The 19,806-nt window shown below is 41.5% G+C and overlaps 1 protein-coding gene and 2 non-coding genes across 3 annotated transcripts in view; all 3 read right to left on the reverse strand.

Moving 5' to 3' along the window:
* Nucleotides 1–19,806, reverse strand: part of LOC114487363 (transcription initiation factor TFIID subunit 4-like) — a 314,300-nt gene that overhangs the window by 255,607 nt on the left and 38,887 nt on the right. The gene's annotated exons all lie outside the window — the stretch shown is intronic.
* Nucleotides 16,470–16,576, reverse strand: LOC112065133 (U6 spliceosomal RNA). Its single transcript, XR_002891860.1, has one exon. It is a non-coding gene; the product is annotated as a U6 spliceosomal RNA (small nuclear RNA).
* LOC112065132 (U6 spliceosomal RNA) lies at nt 18,823–18,929 on the reverse strand. Its single transcript, XR_002891859.1, has one exon. It is a non-coding gene; the product is annotated as a U6 spliceosomal RNA (small nuclear RNA).

The following is a 19,806-nucleotide window of genomic DNA, read 5'->3' on the forward strand; positions in this document are numbered from 1 at the left end:
TTAGCAGAGTGAGCCTCATCACCTACTTCATCATTCTGCCTTTGGGTGCTTTTTCCTTTTTTTTTTTTTTTTTGATTGGTTATAATAAGTTATTCATATATACCTGCATTGGTAATGGGGTATAAATATATAGATCACAGGAAGGTTTCTTTTTTAATAAATGAGCTTTAAGAGTGTGCTACAGGATTTTGAAATGGCAAACTGTCACGTCCTGGTTCATGGACTCATGGAAGCCCAGGGCCAGCCTTCGAGCGCGTGCAGCCGGGGGCCCCTGAGTTTACAGCTGAGGGACGGCCCGAGTCAAACAGCTCGTCACCTCAGCCTCAGACCCAACTCCCTGCCCTCAGCAGCTCCCCTGCTCAGCAGGTCTCACATACACCTTTCCACTCAGCTGTCCTCGTTTCCCCGCTTCCGATCCCTCCGCTGTGCATTTCTTCCCCATTCACTGGAGATGGCACGGGGACAAGGGGGAGCCGCTTGGAGTAAGGCAGACACTTGACCTCTGTCACAAACTTTGAGGGTAGTTCAGGCTGTCTTTGTAATTTTCTTTTTTGTTGTTGTTGTTTTTTTTGTGGTTTTTTTTTTTGTAATTTTCAAGGGAGAGGAAAACAGGAAGAAAACAAGAAGGTCCCAGAGAGGAAGGGGTCAGATACAAAAAGTAGGGAAGGGGAGTGGTTTTCATCTATGTACTCAGACATAGGAGATGCGAATAAACGCCTCCCCCCAAAGCTCTCCTTCCCTCCTCCTCTGACTATGAACTTAACCTAAAGTCCTTACAAGAATTGATCAGCTAACAAATAGATCCAAAGGGGCTAACAGGGTTGATGTGGATGTATCATGGGCAATAATGAGTCATGGAAAATTATGAATGAAAAACAAGTGTAATCAATATGTGACAATAGATGTGAGGGGGGATGGCAACGATTCCAAGGCACTGACTCCTTTGTTTCACATCAGGACTGATGGAGTTTCGGACACCCTACCCCCAAACCGGCGCCTTGGTGCATTGAGTATTTTAAGCTGACGGAGTCTGAGGAAACAGTAGGTGCAGGAAGGACTCTCTGGCCTCCTTCCCTTGCCTGTCTCTGCTGAAGCAGGTTACAGCCTCATGTGAGAGGTGTCCTCCCTCTACCTGGAGGGAGGAAAGGAGCATCCTTATCTCCCAAGATGGAAAGAATCCCACCCAACAGGCCTGGCTAAGTCCCCCAATTACTACATTCAGCTCGTACTCTTTGCCCCACCATATCCCTCCACAGCTCTCCGCTCCTCATCCAACCTGGCATAAAAACACTCAGTTTTAACCATTTTTTCAGGTCCTCATTTCCTTATAGAGGCTCCCATGCCACATAAAACTCATATTAAATAAATGTGTGTGGTTTTCTCCTGTCCATCTGTCTTTGCATCAGTTTAATTTTCGGACCCAGCCAGGGCCGCTACAAGGGTTGAGGAAAACTTTCTTCCTCCCCACGTGACATGTATCACCTGAGCCCGTGTGCTCTAGACCGGGATGTACCACGGTAACCTACACTGATCTGCTGGACTGAATTAGTTACGTCTTCAGCCTTCTTGTCTTCTGGCTAAAACCAAGTGCTGTGATTTCACGTTTATGTCCTGCTCTTTTTCTTTTAGTCATGTGATCCTGTCTTTAAATTTGGGGAGATGTGGAGAGAGGAGGCCATTGAGAGATGCTGCATGAACAGTGATCACGTAGCCCATGAACCTCAGAGAGACTTCAGTGAGAAGGCAGGGACCCACTGGGTGTGCGGGCCTTCCTGCATGAGCCCTGCTGAGTTGGTGACACACTCGGTACCCCAGCCCTTCTAACGATATGCTCATTGTCCCTTCTGTGTGGACGGGCTTTCCTTTGTGGCAGACTCCGTGGTCTAGGATCCCACACTCTGACCAGGTTTCCTCATTCATGAACTGGTAGGTTTTAGTTAATGATTTACACTTTCAAACACTGAGTCTCCATACAGGATCAACTCGAGGCTTCCCAAGTGCCTGCTGGTGAAAAACAGCATTCTGTAGAAATAAGTTCTTTTTAAAAAGTCTTTCCTTGGCACTGTAATCTGAAACACAGCAATTCAGCCTCTCTGGCCATCTTCATGTGTCTCTTGCCCACAGAATTAAGTTGGAAGATCAAAGCCGTCATCTGTCTCCACATGTGATTTCTTGCTTGTCAGCTGGACAGAGAAGTGCCTCATTTGAGTATATTGACGTTAGTCCTACTAACACATTTCCAAGTTCTCTAGCTGCCACGTTACTTGAACCGGGTCAACTCTGGGAGGGAGAGGTTTGCTTTTCCTTCCTGTAACCTCAGGGCTGATTTAATTAAGCATCTCCTCCAGCCCCGATTTATAGTCTGAAAACTGTTCTCACAGCAGCCTTTCGATGTGCTATGTTTTTCAATGAGCTGAAATGCAATGTTAAGTGGAAACACCATTCTGAGTATCTGCTGCCACCCTGAGAGCAGTTCCAACAAGCGCATTAGTCTCCGAACGTTTAAGGGCAAAGGGTTGAATAAATGAGCGGTGGTTCCCTTTAGTAACTTAGCACAGTTCTAGAAGTCAGAGGAGAGGATGACTAAATTCCCCATGGGCTCCTGGGGAGGGCAAAGCTTCACCCCAGCCTCCTGCTGCGAGGAAATAACCGTTTAAACCTTATTTTATAGATCACAAATTCTTTTTTTCCCAAGATTAAAACTAAAAATAAGAAAACCCTAACACATAGGGGTGGAGGGATAAAGGAGAAAGGATGTCACAGTGTAACTGTCCTCAGTCTGTCCCTAGGGACTTTTGTTCTACCATAAGGCCCCCAGATGTCCTCCCTGTTTGACAGTCCTGACCCCCCAACCTGCCACCTAGGAATGAACGAAGCCAAATTTCCCATAGGAAATGCCCTTTCCTAGTCTCTCAAAGGCTTCCACCTCAAAATGAAATCTGACAAAAGAAACAAATCAGATTAAATTGCAGCGCTAAGGGCTTCAGATTGCTCAGATAAAAGACTCAGCAGAGCTGTTAGGACTAAGCAAAATCATTTTCTGCAACCTGGGGGGAAAATACATTTTCCTTTCCTTCAGCTGTTCTTGCTGGCCGTGGTACAGTTTTCAGTATCATCAGAAGATAATGAATAGGCAGGCAGTGGGAGAATGGAAGGACCAAGGGAAGGACATCAACCCGAGTTCCCACAGAAGCCAGGCCAGTAATATGTGTGAACGAAACTGGATCAGTGAGAAATTTTGCATGATCTCTCCAGATTTTTAAATGTTAGCAATCCATTCAATTAAAAACAAAAAATCCACCGTGGTTCCTTCAGTGTTTATTGAGCACTCTCTATCTTATGCATCCATGCTGTTATTACCTTCTGTTCGCCAACGGGGAAAAGCAAGTCTCTAAGTGGCAGAACCAATACCTGCCCACAGCTTGGGCAACGTTTTATGCACTAAACTGCCTGGGAGTTTTATAGATAGAGAGACAGAGCACCCCCCCCGGGGTTAACTAATGTGACCAGGATAATAAAAGAGTCGGGTGAATTTTTTAAAAATAAATCATCAAACTACAGAAACTGAGAGGAGAATGTGAATGAGACATGCTGGAAAAGAAAAGAGAAAAAATGAAACATAAGATAGGTGCCATCGCTAGATGACAACAGCCTCATCCTAATGGCTGAGATAAAGATGTTTTATTGAAAAAACTGCAAATTTTTAAACGTAAATAACGCTGCTTCTATTATTAGCCCTTGCGTTTGAAACGGAAAGGTGGAAGAAGCTCATGATGTATCTGCGAGCTTCAGATTTAGTCTTCATTCTGGGATTTATATAGGCAATGCTGCCCTCTCCTGGCCAAAGTCTTAATAACATGATTCTGTGTTAAATCGGAACATTTTTTGTTCCTATTTTCCCAAAGTACTTTGAAGAATTTTGCATCCATTTAGCATCACATATAGGCATTGATATACTATTTACACAGCACAATATCCTCTCAAATTTTTTTTGAATTTTATAATTTTATTTTTTTTTATACAGCAGGTTCTTATTAGTTATTCATTTTATACATATTAGTGTATCTATGTCAATCCCAATCTCCCAATTCATCCCACCACCACCCCACCACCACCACTTTCCCCGCTTGGTGTCCATACGTTTGTTCTCCACATCTGTGTCTCTATTTCTGCCCTGCAAACCGGTTCATCTGTACCATTTTTCTAGGTTCCACATACTCTCAAAGTTTTATATATAACTTGGGATTGGGTTTGTATCATTTTTACATGTGTTTTATAGAGAACTGGAGGAAATAAATGGAAAATAAATCACGTTGCTACTGGGCTCCTGAACTTTCAGAACTCAGTTCCTCAGGGAAGAAATGTTTTTCTCATGACAGAAAACTTAGACAAGCTCCAGAGCAGAAAATATTTGAGTGTCTCTAATCTGAACACTCTCTGACAGAAATGACTATGCCACTCCTTTCTAAGGAAAAGGGGTTATTATAGTTGAAGGAAACAACAGATCAGTTCATAAATATATATTTTAGGTAAAAACAACGGTTGGTGGTGGTGAATAGAAAATCACCTTCTGGTTTCCTGCAGGGACAGATCATTTATACTTGGAGAAATCACAGACCACGAAGAGAGTGCCAGATAAGAGTTACCATACCAAGAGTAGACACTGCAAGGCAATTTTCTTAGACCTGAGTGAAGCTCTCAGAACCACTAACAGAAGCCTGCTGCCTCCCAGCCTGTGCCATGAGCACCTGTCCTATGAGAGCCACACCTACATGGAAGTCATGATGTGGATGGCGGGTAGACCATCTAGTGACCCTAAAGAGAGAAAATGCCTTTTACAGAAATAAGGTTGGGGAGCATTGTGCAAAGAGGAAGAAATAGAGCCACCATCAAGGTCCCTCTTGAAGAATATATGCAAGTGAGAGGAGAATGTTCACTCACCAAATCCAATTGTTATTCTTGGTGGAACTCTAAATCTGAAAATATATGGAAACCAAACCTCAAAAATGCCAAGAGTAGACTGAGACCTGCAAGGCACACTTCATTTGCTAACATACTAGCATGGCTTGTTTGTTTGATGAGAATATTTTACATAATAATCCAATGTTTGCTTTCTCAGTAACATCAGAAGACCTGGCACCACTGGTGCTCTCTTTCCACTAGAGTTGAGGAGTGGAAGCCCCCTTGGATGGAGCATGCCCACTGTTGTTTGCCAAAGTCCCCACCACTCCCTGACACACACCCAGCCCTTTCCCTTGACTTACAGTTCTTGTCTGTGCCTTGTAGGCCTTTAAGTTATTTACCTTTCTGCTCTAGCTCAGAGAATTATGATGCACACATTTATTCATTAGCAGCCACAGAGCTCAGCAAATTTAAATAGCACTCCAACTTGAGGGAGGGGAGGGCAAAGTTTGCAAGCACTAATTCTGATTTATCTCTTTTCATTTCACCTACACTTTTCCTCCATTGTCTCCCTTCATGATTACAACTTCCCTAAGGGTTTTAGGCATTACTTGAGTTAAAAGTTATCTCTAAAGCACCTCAAGTTTCTGTAAAGAAAGTTTTAGTATAAATCTATATTTAAAATAACTAAATCAGACTAATGGAAAGCACATTGAATTAGGAAGCAGAAAACCTGGGATCTTATTTAAACATTTTCCCCTGATAAACTCTAGAGCATGAAGTAATCCACTTAAACCCTCTTTACCTTTTAATACTCCATAAATAAGAGATAATAATACTTGTTCCTTCTACCTCAATGGGATTTTGTAACAATATCCATAAATCAGAAGACCACTGAGTCTACAGAAGAAAATCCTATAAAGACCAAGACAGCATTACCATGATGCAGCAATAGATGCAAAGTAAATACTAGAGTGGTATTCAAAGACAAAAAAGAAGCTGTTTTGAAAAAAGAAGCTGTTGCTCTATAAACATATCTTTGGAGAATACACATCAAAATGTTAATAGCAGTTATATCTAGGTAATGGGATTTGGGATATTTCCCCCTTTGGCTTAACTCCAATTTTTTACTTTCCCTATAAGGAACACATGTAAGCTGTGTAATAAAATAATATAACAAACAATAATGAAAAAGACAGAGATTGGGAGAAAGAAAATAAAACTCTTTACATTTTTAATTTTAATGGACTTGAATAATCACTGATTTCAACGGCAACCATACACAAAATTTCCTTTTATAGTAAGTATATGTCTTATGTTAGAAATTACAAATCTCCTGAGAAATATTTTTTACTATATTGCTAGCTAGCAAGCAAAATGGACTGGTCAAGGTGAAGCTGTTGATTAGCTATTCTGTGCCTTCCCCTCGCTAATATTTATCTCATCAGAATCAATTAGGCAGACTGATCCAAGCACTACAGGAACTTTAACTTTCTGATTCCCTCTTTCATTACACACAAGGCATGTGTAAATTTCTATGCCTGTGGTCCATGTCAGAACAGGGAGTTTCTAATTCTTAACATCCTCTAGTAATTTTACACTTTGTAGAGAAACTGTCTCTGTATTCTCAGTTCAAATACTGCTGTAAACCCATGGTTCTTAACTGAGGGAGATACTGCTCCCCAGGGGACATCTGTCCGTGTCTGGACACGTTTTTAGTTGCCACACTGGAGGAGTGATGTTACCGGTGTCCAGTGGATAGAGACCAGGGATGCTACTCCATGTCCTATAATGCACAGAACAGTCTCCACAATGAAGAATTAGTAATAATGGGTTGAGAAGTCTTGCTTAAATGAAAAATGCCCTAAATTCAGATATAGTAAGTATTATCATAAAGGTATTTCTGGAATCACAGGGATGAAGGTTAACAACTTTGTACCTAATAATCAAAATGGGGGGAGGAGGGGCACCATCTAGCAGATTTAAATTATCTGATAATTTGGTATTTTACAAAATATTTACTAGTCCTTTTCATAATAGCTATTGCTTACTGTCGAATGAGATTATTTCTTCTTAAGATCCCATGTATTTGAACTCTGTAGAAGGTGACATCACAAAGAAAAATCAGGGAAAGAGTTGTGAAGAGCTCACTTTGTCACTGTTTACATTTCTCTCTACCCAGGAAGATGAGAGAAAGTGTGAACTCAATGCTTTGCTGAAGTAAAATGAAACCCACACCCTCAATATCAAATATGCTGACAAGACATCATTCCCTTCAAATTCAGAGAGAAAATTACTCTCAACAAGAAATGTGGAAGCTCAGGGTTGTATAAATTAAAAAATTTTTTTAATTTATTCTGAAAAACAGTATCCTTAACAACGGGGAATCAACTCTACACAATAATTTTTTTTTTCTTTTTTTTTTTTTTTGGTACGCGGGACTCTCACTATTGTGTTGTGGCCTCTCCCGTTGCGGAGCACAGGCTCCGGACGCGCAGGCTCAGCGGCCATGGCTCACGGGCCCAGCCGCTCCGCGGCATGTGGGATCTTCCCGGACCGGGGCACGAACCCGCGTCCCCTGCATCGGCAGGCAGACTCTCAACCACTGCGCCACGAGGGAAGCCCCACAAGAATTTTTAAAACACTCAGGTTGAAGTATAACAAAAGCAAGAAGATATATTTAGACACAAATGCTATAACTGTTTTCCTTTGAAAATCCCTCTCCAGAAATTTCTCCAATTAGGCAAATAAAAGAGTTTTATACACCTTCTCAGATTTGTTTATTAGTGTGGATTATTGTTCCTTTTGTGTTTGCAAACAGTTTAAATGGGGCTTCATCAGTCAAGGAATTATTCAGGATAAAAATTAGCAAGTTATTTTTGGGGGTGAAAATTTTTACTCACTTTTAAAAATCCTATTATATCACTCTACCCAGAGATAAGTTCTAAAGTAAATGGGAAAAGGGAGAGAGAAAAGACTCACGGAGACTTTGCCTTTATTGTCTTTGAGCTGAATCCTTGATATTCATTATTAATATGTTATGCTCATAATAGTTATTATAATTGAAATTCATTTGCCTGATTATTCCCTTTTTGACCCCAAGGTCACAGAGCATCCTATTTATAATTCTGGTTCATGAGGAAATTGAAGAAGGGGAAGAACACAAAATAGCCTCATTGCTTTGTTGATTAACCAGCTGAGTTGGGCCTCCAAACCCCTGACCTCACTCTCTAGATTTGGTACAGCAGAGAGAGGGCTGAACATGCAGGAGAAGTCTGGGCAGAACACTGGCCAAGTATGTGGCACTGGCTCTCATGTAGCTTAGATACCAGATACCAAGAGAAAAAAATAGATATGAGGACTAATGAAAGCCTAATAAAATCCATTTCAAACCAATGCAGAGTAGGGTCAAGAGTCTTGGGGAGAGTCCAAAAAGGGACATATGTGACAGCTGAAATCAACATCTCTCCCGACAGGTCCCATTGCTTTACTTTGATTGGCACCCAGCTCAAGAGCTCATCACACTGGTTTATGGCAATCAGTCCACAGGGCTGCTTCTCCCAGCCTCCGAAGACATCTTAGCAGCTCCCTTTGTCCCCTCTGGCCCCAAAGATTTCAAAGCAGACACAGGCAAAATATAGGAGAGGGAGTTGAGGGGTGGGGGGAGAAGGGAGGAGGGAAGAAAGGGGAGGGAGTGATTATGGAAGCACTCATGAAAACATGCATGGGAGAAAAACAAGCTCATACTTCTAGGCTGATCCTATTTTACATCCAAATAAACAGTTAGAAACACTGTATAATTGTAGCTAATTTTTTTGAGTGTTTACTATGTGCCAAGTTCTTTCTAAACACTTTGCATATATTGACCCACTTAATCTCCACATCAGCCCTCTGTCGTTTGTACCTCCATCATCCCACTTTACAGATAGGGAAACTGGTTACACAGCTAGTAAATGACAGATTTGGAAAAGGAATCCAGGTGATCTGATTTCCGAGCCCGTGCATGCTCTTCAGTGTCTTATGTAGCCTCTCACCTTCCCAATACTTATACTGGACAGCCATTGCTACAGCCTGTATTTTATAGAGAGAAACTGAGAAACAGAAAGACTGTGCAATAATCCCACAAACCATGATGCAATGAGAATCCAAGTGTCTGATGCCCCCATTATGCTTTTCTGCCCTCTGGTCATATTTAACGAAGTAATTTGATGAAAACATGTTTGGAACCAAGTCCAGTTCAGCAAGTACATTAACATTATAAATAAGTAGAAAACAAAACACAAATGGAGATAATATACCCTTTATGTCAGTTAGGTTGTTCTCTATTTCATGTGTATGAATGTCTGAAATTGCAACTATAAGTCCCTAGTATATTGACATGAAGTATGCTTGAAAACTTCTGATGAGTCAATCAATCTATCAATCAACTAACGTTTGTTGAATGTCTACTATGAGGTACAGCAGGAGATGAAAGATAATAAGAGAAATAGATTAACCCTAACTTCCATTTAATGGCAAATGGGAGAAACTAAATACTTTAAAGATCAAGAATGAAAGCATTCTCCCCTTCTTCCTTATCAAGAGAACTCAATTCTATTTGGGATGGCAAAGTAGCCAGTCAAAAATCCTCCCCTCTTCCAGATTTCCTTATGGTTAGAGGTGGCCATGGAAATCAGTGCTGGTTGATTGCAAATGAGAGCAAAACTCACAGGGTGGACCGTGCACGGTACAATCCCGCAGGTCTCACCCTGCCCCTTTATCTTGCCTGGAGCATGAACACAATGCTCGTGGTGGAGGCAAGGCGACCATGGAACATAGGAAGGAACCCAGGTCCTCAGTGACTTCCTCAGGCACCAGCACCTGCTCTGGGCTGCCCCACCCAGATTCCTCATCACATGCATCCTTGTCTAAGCCAAAGAAGCCAGGGCTTTCTTCCACGCAGCTGAACATAAGCCTGAATGATGGTAACTGCTTATTGGGTCTGTACATCCTCTCCCCTCACTGGTTTTGAGCAGCACATATCTTCTAATTTCTGCCTATATGGCCACAGGCAGAGATATGAGAGGGAAGAAACTAAAAGAAATACAATAAAACATTACTAATTGCATGTGATGTAACTTTTACAGGTTTGATTATTTGGGGAAATTATTTGGAAGGAAAACGGTAGATTTGTTATAACATTTTTTTTCCTGCAATGTCCCCCATCTGTTTAATTTTTACACCTCTTCTTGATGAAATCACTGTTCGTGCTGTTTTCCTCTTCAAGTTTCTTTACTTTGAGGCCTTTGAACGATCTCCCACTAGACTTTTCCAGTCCATTTTAATAACTATTTCTTGCTCCAGCACTAAACTACCATGATATCTAGGATATTCAAGACCATGATAGATTTGAAACATTATACAATTTATTCTTAGAGTTGAAAACTTTAACACTCCTAAATCATAGCTGTTCCACTAAAAGGTTTTCACATAACTTCTAAATTCACTGAAATGACTGCTCAAAAATTATTGTTAAAGGAAAGGAATCAACACGTTCCTTCAGATGCTTAAATAGTATCCTAGGCATCACTTTGTTAGCCTTAGACTCATATAGCAGAAACAAAAATATTTAAACAAAGCCCAATATTTTTTAACATTTTATGTATTTTTTAACTTCACAGAGGCTTAAAAAGTTTAAAAAGTTTTTTTGAAAAACCTTACAAAAAGTTGATATGTCAATACGTATTCTGCTAAATCTACAGTCATTTATTCATATATCTCAAGTAAAAACACCACCTCAATTTGTTTAATTGCCTCATTATTGAGAGAAAGGTTGGTTTGCGATTAGTAGCTATCAGGATGACTGCTTTATTTACCTCAAATATCAATACTCTTCACCTTTTAGTGTGTGAACCTAACTTTTAACTTAGTCATAGGAAAAAAATATTCCAAAATAAACTTACTAAATGAAGAATCCAACTCAGAAAAATTTGCCTGGCATTTATTCAAGTTCTACAAACTCATAACTAACTAGGAGATGAAGTTTGGGGCTGATGAATCACTGCATAACATGGTAAGTTTATTTTCTAGGACAGTCTCTGGGTTTCAGATGCCTCAATCAGGTACATCTATTAAATGCAAATGACTGCACCAGCCAGGTGGCTCTGATACTTCCTTTCCTCTCCACTGCCATTATTTGGGACTTCTCTCTCCTGTCTCTCCTCTCCCCTCCACCTTCTCAACTATAACCCTTGTGATATTGCAGGATAAATCTGTAGGGCAATAGAGGAAAGGAAAATGTCAGGGAGGAAAAAAGGTAAAACTTCATCACCTGTTTCTTCTGTCCCTTCTGTACCTTATAACTTCTTACCTTGCCTGATGGGGGAGGGGTTTTTGGGGAACCCTCCTATCACAGCACAAAACGTCCTTCATGATCTGGCTCTTGCCTTTTCTAATGTAATGTAATGGCCTCAATAGACTAATTCCCAGGAGGAACCCTACCCAGCTCAGTTTGAGCATCAGTCTGGTGTGCATGAGGCTCCTCCCTAAGCACTCAGGATGTTCATTCTTCCTGTGTACTCTTTCCCCATTTAACATCTTCCTCTCTACACGGTGAGCAATTTGTGAGCAGAAAATGTCTTTCACCTGTATTTTCAGGGCCTAGCAGCCTTGCTCAGTGACTGGTTCAAAAACACCAGTGGTGCTCAAAAAAATATTTGTTGTATCATGTATGAGTGGCCCCAAAACTTTTCCAATTGCCTCATCCCAGAGCCCCTGCTTTGGCCTTCCCCCAACTTTCTGCCACCAGAAGTTACTCTTCCTTGGTAAGGAAGGAAGTTGAAATTAACTGAGCTTATCAACTATGCTCCAATATAAAATAAAAATTTTTAAATATTAACTGACCTGCTCTCCTAAAATGGAAGCGAAGCTACTTAGGTCTTTTTGCTAGCCTGAAATCCAGAGTTATCAACTATATGTACCTTTGTCTCTACAAGGAAAAAAGAAAAAGAGGTGGCAGCGTGTCACTGGAAAGGCCCAGACTTTCATTAAATGGGTGGGACTTTTGAAAAGAAAAAGGGTGAAGATATAACTATAGATAATAACAGCCAACATTTAGTCAGCCTTTATCCTGTCTAGATACTACTGTAAATACACTACATCTGCTGTAACCTTTCACCCTTGAATCAGCTCCATGAGGTCTTGATGTTCTCCCTGAGTTAGAATACAGAACACTTTCTCTAATCCATTAATATCCATTCAACAGAGCATTACCAGGGCTTTAAAAAAGTAAGTATAAGTATGTAGAATCTGAAAAAACCAAACTCATAGAAACAGAGAACAGGCAGGGATTGGGGAGTTGGCAAAATGGGTGAAGCGAGTCCAAGGGTACAACTTCCAGTTATAAGATAGATAAGTCCTGGAGATGTAGTGTACAACTTGGTGACTATATGTGTGTGTGTGTGTGTGTGTGTGTGTGTGTGTGTGTGTGTGTGTGTGTGTGTGCATGTGTGTATATATATATATATATGCACACGCATACTGTATTGTGTATTTGAAAGTTGTCAAGAGAGTAGGTCTGAAAAGTTCTCATCACAAAAAAATTGTAACTATGTGTGGTGATAGATGTTAACTAGACTTATTGTGGTAATCATTTCTCAATATACACATATATCAAATCATTATGTTGTACACCTTAAACTTATACAAAGTTGTGTATCAATTATATCTCAATAAAACTGGAAAAACAGAGCTGCTCCCAAAAGAAAAAAAAAGCCTGAGGACTAGGCAGGATCATAAAGAAATGTGTACATAATAAGTGAGAATAGTAAGATAAAAAGCATATACAGTAAGTCCCCTACATACGAACCTTCAAGTTACGAACTTTCAAAGATGCAAATATGCTTTGCACATCCAATCACGTAAGTTAGTTCACGTGTCTGGCGTACATTGTCATGTGCGTGCATCCCCTACAAGTGGTTGTGCTTTTGTGTACTTTACTGTACAGTACCGTATAGAGTACACTAGTACAGAATCTTTATTTCAAGTCCAGGGTGTCCGGAAGCAAGCGTAAAAGCAGTGGTGATGTAGCCGGTACTACCGTACTTTTCAAGGTACTGTACTCTAAGATTTAAAATGTTTTATTTTTTGTGGTTTTTTTATGTATTATTTGCGTGAAAAGTATTATAAACCTATAACAGTACAGTACTATATAGCCTATTGTGTTAGTCGGGTACCTAGGCTAACTTTGTTGGACTTACAAACAAATTAGACTCACGAACTTGCTCTCGGAACGCAACTCGTTTGTACGTAGGGGACTTACTGTACCCCTATAATCTATAGCCATACAAACATGTCAAGGTAATAAGGACTGAAAGCAATGTCCAAAAATGGAAGCACTTGAGTTGGAATGATGAGTAGTGTCTTTTTATATGTTATTATTATTGTTTAAGACAAATTTAAATTGTAAATTTAAAACGTACTTTAATGAACTGGACCTATGTTTCAATGAATATCAGGACCAACTCATATTGGAGACTCAGAGAATTCTTAAAATTCTTAACTCTCCTTTTGCTTTTTACTTTTAGCAGTGCCTTTTTCCCCAAGCCCCAGGCTTAATGCTAGTTCAGACACTGGGAAGAGTGGAGGAGGGGAAGAAGGAGAATTAACTCTTGAGTTGGGTAAGAACACTGCGGGGGGGGCGGGCGGAGCGGTGGGCATCTTAGCCTCAACTTCCATCTGTCCACCGGTTCCCACCCTATTTAATAAGACAGCCGACGTTGCCTCCATCTTTTTTTAAATGGTACATAAACATATCTTCAAATCCTTCTTCTCCACCAAGTCAGCACCCTAAACCCTGCCTATAAGGAAATTCTGGAGTCACTAGTAGCAGTGTCCACTGTCAAGGACCCAGGAGACTCTGTGGGACTGTGGCCTTTTTCTACAGTGGAACAGAGAGGAGAGAAACAGGTCAGAAACAACCAGATTGTCAGCAAAAGAGAAAGTAAAAGAGGTCTGAGTAGAAAATCAGTGCGATAACTCTAAAGCTGAGCAAAGATCAAGAGTTATTCCAACTCAGAGATTTGGGCTGACAGGTTGCCCCGCCCATCTCTTGGCCCCAAATTCCCAGACAATCTACCCACAGAACCACACACCCCATACTGTGCTGCCAGATATTGATCCTACCCCTGCCAAGCTTGACTGGCTCAGAAATGTGAGAATCCCCTCTCTCAAAACCTGGCTGGAAAGGGAAGTAGAAGGTGAGTCAGGCCAAGGATGCCCAGGAGAGGATCTGTTCCTGGCTAAGTCAGAACAAACTTTCCCAGGACACACTTTCTCAACCCTGCTGATCCCTTTCTATTGGTCAGGCAGGCTGTGAAGTTAATAGGTTTCTATGGGCCAGGCAGATGACCTAGTCTAGGCAACTTAATTAACTGTATCCATGGGAAAACCCATGGAAAACACCAAAGAATCAATTACAAATGAGCCTTTGGAACCAAGCTGCTCCCACGTGGACCCTGGCCTCACAGTCAGTGTGACAGAAGGAGTTGGGAGTGTCATTTGCCCATAGGCTTTTTGCAGTGAGTTTCCATTTTTTATTGTCATGGCCTTGTTTCCATGCCATATTTGCTTTCCCAGCTAAATAAACACTTAAACAAAACTTTTTAAATTCAGATTTTTTAAATAGATAAATAAAACATTACAGGTATATTTGAAGCCTCCCCAAACTCCTCCCTGATTTCATTGCCTGTCCTCATGATTCAGGGGCGACCATTGTCCTGCATTTGCGTGATGGTATATTTTCACTATCTAAGTATGTGTCCATCAGCAACATGTACTTTTGTCTGGCACATTTTCAGACTTTACATAAATGTTACTCTGGACTCGCATGTCTTTTACTCAGTTTTTGCACAACATCATTTTTGAGATTTACTCATATTAACATGGCTCTAGTGAATTCATTTCTAATTGCAGCATTCTATTATAAGAATATATCACATTACTACTATTATACTCTTCTATTACCATTACTGTTCATTTTAGTATTTAATTGTAGTATTCTGTTATATAAAGATATCATCGTTTGTTTCTTAATTCTCCTGAGGAGTGGAATAGCTGGGTGGTAGAGTATGAGCATCTTTGAAGAGAAGTTTGGTAATGCCTAATACAACAGTCAAGCCGATTTATAGCTATGCTACACAGGTTGAGAGCTTCTGATGTTTCACATCCTCAGAAACACTTGATATTGGCAGACTCTTTAATTTTTGCCCATGTGATGGAGGTGATATATAATCTCATTTTACAGCATTATCTTTATTCACAGATCGAAAACAAAATCTTTTTCAAAATGATCTTTTAGGTTAGTGGTTCTCAAAGTGTGGTCTGGGGACCCCTGGAAGATCCCTGAAACTCCTTCAGGCAGACTTTGAGGTCACAACTATTTCATAACAGCACCAAATGTTATTTGCTTTTTTAATGCTCATTCTCTCACAGGAGTATAGTGGAGTTATCCAGAGGCTACCGGAATGTGGTGCTGCACCAGACTATAGAATCATCCAGCTGTCTTCTATTAAGCCTAACATTAAGGAGATTTACACAAATGTAAAGCAATGCCATTCTTCTAATTATTTTTGTCTTGGAAAAACTTATTATTTCCCATTAAAAAAATATGTTAACAGACAATGGGTTTATTATTGTTCTTTCATAATTAATAAATATTTTTAAATATTTCAGTTTTAATTTCTAATGTGGTAACACTAGATATAACAAACATATAAACAAAAGCTCTTTGAAGTCCTCTATAACATTTATGAGCCTAAGGGGCCCTCCAGATGCCAAAAAGTTTGAAACTCCCTGTTTTAGGCCACACCCTTTTGCTGTCACTTCCCACTTAAAGCAATGACAGCTGACTTTTAGAGGGTGCTTCCTGCGATGGGCCATCATGCTGGGTGCCTGGGGGTCACTTTCCCTTTAACCTTCAAGATACTACTGTACAGCAGATGCTGTGATTGGTCCCACTTGAGGGAGAGTAAGCTGAGACTTGGGACAGTTGAGGGTCATGCCTGAGGTCAGGAAATGGGACTGAAGTCCAGCCTTGATGCTTCCAGAGGCCTCCCTCTGGAGGCCATCACAGCTACTGTCCTCCCTCCTTACCCTCCAGCTTTCTTCTGAGTCATCCTCTGAGTCAGCCATCTTGAAACTATCTACTCATCTTTGAATCATCCTCTCCTTTTTCCTTGAAATGATCTGAATCCCCTCCCCAAGGCAGCAGAGGGGTGAGAGGATCTGGGGCTGGCTTGCTGGAGCTGGAGCTGCAGTAAGCGTGGCCAAGCCCCAGGCTTCCAGGCAGCAGAGCCAGGAGTCAAGGTAGTTACGCAGGATGGAGACCAGGAAACAGACCCCCCAAAAGGGCTGCACTAAGAGGGAAAATATTTGCTAAATAGGTTCTGGAAGGAAAAGTTGCAGAGGCCCCAGAATAAAAAGGTAGATATTTTTTCCTCTGGGTTTCTTTGCCTCAGGCCTACAGGTGGGGAGAAAATGTTAAAATCAGACATCTGCCTATTAACCATATCCATCTCTCTTTTTTTTTTTTTAATATGTAATGCTTCATGAATTTACATGTCATCCTTGAGCAGGGGCCATGCTAATCTACTCTGTAGGGTTCCAATTTTAGTATATGTGCTGCCGAAGCGAGCACACATATCCATCTCTTAATTTCTTATTCCCACTCACTGATTTTCTCCATTCAGCAAATACAATGGTGTGATAAGTGGGTTGTGACGGGGTAATAATACCAGCTGATGTTTACCGGTGTGAAATTATGCAGGTGCCTAGAAATGGGGCTGAAAAGAAATGAGAGCCAGCTCATGAAGAGTTTGGATTTTACCTGGAAGGTTTAATCAAGGGAGCAACGTGCTCCAATTTGCTTTTACAAAGATCCTTCGGCTGCAGAGTGGAGAATGGATTGCTGGGGAGCAGGGCAGGAGGCAGAAAACAATGAGGCCTGGAATTAGCATAGGACTAGTAGGGATGGATGAAATCAGTGACAGAGAGGCAGGAAGAAAACATGTGAGTGGTTTCTCACATGCCTAGAATTACTGCTGTAGCCTCCTAACTGGATTTCTCATCACCAAGATTTTTTTTGCCCCTTCCAGTCAACTCTGAGATTAACCTTCCTTAGATACCATTTATCCAGTTGTGGAGTACTAGATAGCCTACTGCTTAAGCGCATTGGCAGCAGGGCCAAACGGCTTGGATTCAAATCCCGTCTCAGCCACTTTACAATGACCAGTTTCCTCATCTGAAAAATGAGGTCCTGAAAATGGTGTTTACACTCCAGGGTTGCTGTGAGTAAATGTATATAGAAGAACTTGTACCATTACTTGTGTATGGTAATCCTTCAATTAAAAAAGTAGGGCTGGTGGCGCAGTGGTTGAGAGCCCGCCTGCCGATGCAGGGGACGCGGGGTCGTGCCCCGGGCCGGGAAGATCCCACATGCCGCGGAGCGGCTGGGCCCATGAGCCATGGCCGCTGAGCCTGCGCGTCCGGAGCCTGTGCTCCGCAACGGGACAGGCCACGACAGTAAGAGGCCCGCGTACCACAAAAAAAAAAAAAAAAAAAGTAGGGCTTCCCTGGTGGCGCAGTGGTTGAGAGTCTGCCTGCCGATGCTAGGGGACACGGGTTCGTGCCCCGGTTCGGGAAGATCCCACATGCCGCGGCTGGGCCCGTGAGCCATGGCCGCTGAGCCTGCGCGTCCGGAGCCTGTGCTACGCAGCGGGAGAGGCCACAGCTGTGGGAGGCCCGCGTACCGCAAAAAAAAAAAAAAAAAAAAAAAAAAATAATTACTATTATGGCATTTCTCTACTCAGAAACCTTCCATAGTGGAGAGGGGCAAGGTAGGGATATGGGATTAAGAGATACAAACTACTATGGATAAAATATACAGCAACAAAAATATATTGTACAGCACAGGGAATGATAGCCATTATTTTATAATAACTTTTAATGAAGTATAATCTATAAAAATATTGAATCACTATGCTATGCACCTGAAACTAAAATAATATTGTAAATCAACTATAATTTTAAAAAAAGAAACCTTCCGTAGAAAACCTTTTATTTCCATTTGATAGAATGGCAAGGCCTGCCTCTCCAGATCCTTCATAATCCAGGCCCACTACACCACTCAGCCTCATCTAATGCTATTCCTCCAAATATACTAGATACAGCACATCTGTGCCTTGGTCATGCACTTTCCCTCATTTCAAATGCCTTTCTTTTTCCCATCTATCCTCCCAATCTATCTGTCCCTTAAATGCTCATCACCACTTCCAGAAAAATGATTCCAAATGCAGTGACCAGTGACCATACCGTGTGAAATCATTTTCCCCCAAGCAGGACAGCATGTCATTCCAACCAGGAGGCTATCATTCCAAATAACTCACAAAGCCACTCACACTCCTACCTGTCACCGCTGTCTAAATGCTAAGCACTCACAGAAGGCCCAGAGCATAAACTTGTCTTTCCCATGCTTCGTGGAGCAATATGGATGCCCCCAGAAGCCCATAAATAAAAAATAACTTTGGTACAAGTTGAGTTTTCATCAGGACTAACAGCTATGAAATATTTAAAGGCTCTTTTGGGCTATTAACCCAAACCAATGTTGTGTGTTCAAAAGAGATAGGACCAAAAATATATGAACTAATTGACCAAAATATATTTTAGGGGAAGCAAAGTCTTACCCAAAGCAGGACTTCATAAAGCGCATGTGTCCTTCCGTGCTTCATGTCTTTTGTTTGCATGCCTTATTGAGGTGTGATTAGAAAGAAGAGACTGCACAACATTGATAAATCTCATGTCCTTTTAACCACAAAGCTTTATAAAGATCAGCATTTGTGTTAGGCTACTTAAAATTCTCTTATATTTTCAAACATTTTTTTTTTTTTTAATATGTAATGCTTCATGAATTTACATGTCATCCTTGAGCAGGGGCCATGCTAATCTACTCTGTAGGGTTCCAATTTTAGTATATGTGCTGCCGAAGCGAGCACACATATCCATCTCTTAATTTCTTATTCCCACTCACTGATTTTCTCCATTCAGCAAATACAATGGTGTGATAAGTGGGTTGTGACGGGGTAATAATACCAGCTGATGTTTACCGGTGTGAAATTATGCAGGTGCCTAGAAATGGGGCTGAAAAGAAATGAGAGCCAGCTCATGAAGAGTTTGGATTTTACCTGGAAGGTTTAATCAAGGGAGCAACGTGCTCCAATTTGCTTTTACAAAGATCCTTCGGCTGCAGAGTGGAGAATGGATTGCTGGGGAGCAGGGCAGGAGGCAGAAAACAATGAGGCCTGGAATTAGCATAGGACTAGTAGGGATGGATGAAATCAGTGACAGAGAGGCAGGAAGAAAACATGTGAGTGGTTTCTCACATGCCTAGAATTACTGCTGTAGCCTCCTAACTGGATTTCTCATCACCAAGATTTTTTTTGCCCCTTCCAGTCAACTCTGAGATTAACCTTCCTTAGATACCATTTATCCAGTTGTGGAGTACTAGATAGCCTACTGCTTAAGCGCATTGGCAGCAGGGCCAAACGGCTTGGATTCAAATCCCGTCTCAGCCACTTTACAATGACCAGTTTCCTCATCTGAAAAATGAGGTCCTGAAAATGGTGTTTACACTCCAGGGTTGCTGTGAGTAAATGTATATAGAAGAACTTGTACCATTACTTGTGTATGGTAATCCTTCAATTAAAAAAGTAGGGCTGGTGGCGCAGTGGTTGAGAGCCCGCCTGCCGATGCAGGGGACGCGGGTTCGTGCCCCGGTCTGGGAGGATCCCACATGCCGCGGAGCGGCTGGGCCCGTGAGCCATGGCCGCTGAGCCTGCGCGTCCGGAGCCTGTGCTCCGCAACGGGAGAGGC

Source organism: Physeter macrocephalus, chromosome 2 (assembly GCF_002837175.3).
Source record: "Physeter macrocephalus isolate SW-GA chromosome 2, ASM283717v5, whole genome shotgun sequence".
Lineage (NCBI taxonomy): Eukaryota > Metazoa > Chordata > Mammalia > Artiodactyla > Physeteridae > Physeter > Physeter macrocephalus.